Source organism: Magnolia sinica, chromosome 3 (genome assembly GCF_029962835.1).
Source record: "Magnolia sinica isolate HGM2019 chromosome 3, MsV1, whole genome shotgun sequence".
In the NCBI taxonomy this organism is placed as follows: domain Eukaryota; kingdom Viridiplantae; phylum Streptophyta; class Magnoliopsida; order Magnoliales; family Magnoliaceae; genus Magnolia; species Magnolia sinica.
The window spans coordinates 95,912,112-95,914,322 of NC_080575.1; the positions used below are offsets into that span (position 1 = coordinate 95,912,112).

Genomic DNA, 2,211 nt, shown 5'->3' on the forward strand with positions numbered 1-2,211 from the left:
GAATTTTTTTTTTAGTCTTTAACGGTCTGTTGTGACTGAAATTACAATGGGTCTGCAACGGCTTAGAATATCCCTTTTTCTTCCCTTTTTATGTTTATGAAGCCAGGAAGCCCTGTTGTTCATCATTGTTCCATGGGCATGGTAGGATGACGGTACCCTTCCTGATCTTCATACATTGTTGATTGGTTGGTAATTAGTTTAATCCTGTTGTTTGCTTTGTCTCCTAGGCATGGTTAGATGATGGAATCCATTCTAATTCATATACTTTTCATCTCTTAAAAATCAGATCAAGTAAGTTCAGTTTGAATTCCATAATCCTTGCCGCAGGCATAAGATCTCCCTGATCTCTACAAGTGGATCCTCTGAATCCCTAGTTTCCTTCCTCTGAATTCCTTAAAGTTTTAGATAATTATTCCACAATTATTTCCTAAATTCTATTTGGTTTAGATCACATCTTAGTCTAGTTCTAGTTCTACTTGGTTTCAGATAATGTACAGGTATCAGTCCCTGTGGATTCGACCTCGGTTTTACCGAGTTTATTACTACATCACAACCCTATACTTGGGGAGTGAACAAGTTTTTGGCGCCGTTGCCGGGGACTGACGGTTACGATTCTCTGAAATTAATTAGTTTTAGAATTAGGTTAGGATTAGGATTTTACTAACTTTAGGCTAAAAGTTTTTATTTTATTTTATTCTTATAAACTAACTTGTTTCCAGATTTTGTAGGATCCTGACATAAGTCCATAAATTGGTAATTCCTTCATAATCTCTTTACTTTTTCTACCTTTTAGAATTAGGGTTTGAATTTTATAAATTTTCTAATTCTAGTATCCTCCCATCTGTAGGAAATAGTTTATTCTTAGAACTAGGTTATTTCTTAATTAATTTTCTACTTTTATTTTTAGTAACTTTCTAATTTTAGAATTTAATTTGTTTCCTAAATTATTTTCAGAATTTTTGTTTAGAAACTAACCTTCCTATTTTGTAGGCCTTTAAGATAGAAATTTCTAATTCGGTAAGCTCCTTCCCTACTCTCTATTTTTCAATTCTCTTTTAGTAATTTACTTTCTAGTTTAGATCTTCCCTAATTTACCTTAGAAATTTTCACTTTCTTTTAAGAATACCTTCTTTTAGAAATTAATTTACTATTATTTTTCTTTTAAAGGATCATTCTTCTCTTTTTAGAATCTAACTTATTTTTGTTTTATTTTGCAGGTTTTTAACTTAGGACTCCAATTTGGTAATTTCTTTCCAACTCTCTCTTTCTTTCTAGATTTTCTTTCCCTTTCTTAGGATTAGGTTTTTAATTGAGGGCTGCGAGTGTTTTCATGCCCAAGTGGGCCTGTGACGACACTCGACGTCTCTTGACTAAAGGAGGATTGGTTGAGGGGTTGACTATCCATCGCAGGACTAGACACCGATCGAAATCCCCTGAGTTAACTGAAGTTATGGCTGAAGACCAACCTCCTCTACCCCACCCAGGGTGGAGGATACCCAAGATGAAAATGAGGTGCAACAGGCACCCCCGCCTCGTACTTTACGAGATTATCTACAACCGGCGGGAGTGAGTATGCCCTCATGCATGATTTTTCCTGAAAACACAGGACAAATGGACATCAAGCCAGCAGTTATCCAACTCCTTCCCAAATTCCATGGACTTGAATCAGAGAGTCCATATTTGCACTTGAAAGAGTTCGATGAGATTATAGCTACATTATGTTTTCCTAATGTATCTGAAGATACAATTAGGCTGAAACTCTTTCCCTTTTCCTTAAAAGAGAAAGCTAAGACGTGGTTACATTCACTGCGTCCTAGATCTATTGGCACATGGAACGACATGCAGAGGGAATTCATAAAAAAATTCTTCCCACATCATAAGACGATTACCCTCAGAAAAGCGATCATGAACTTTGCCCAAAAGGAAGATGAAACATTCTTCCAATGTTGGGAAAGGTTCAAAGATTTGGTCAGTTCATGCCCACAATACGGATTTGAAACGTGGCGCATTACAAATTTTTTCTACGATGGACTGACATCTTCCATGCGCCAAATGGTCGAGACAATGTGTAATGGAGAGTTCATCAATAAAGATGTTGACGAGGTATGGGATTACCTCGATAGTCTCGCTGAAAAAACACAATCATGGGACTATTACCCAATGGCGAACATCACGTTTAGGCCGACTCAATTAAAGGAGAAAGGTGGATTA

At 36.5% G+C, this 2,211-nt stretch overlaps 1 non-coding gene across 1 annotated transcript; it reads right to left on the reverse strand.

Annotated features, from left to right (window-relative positions):
- Positions 1–1,887: 1,887 nt before the first annotated feature.
- LOC131241637 (small nucleolar RNA R71) lies at positions 1,888–1,994 on the reverse strand. Its single transcript, XR_009169197.1, has one exon. It is a non-coding gene; the product is annotated as a small nucleolar RNA R71 (small nucleolar RNA).
- Positions 1,995–2,211: the final 217 nt, after the last annotated feature.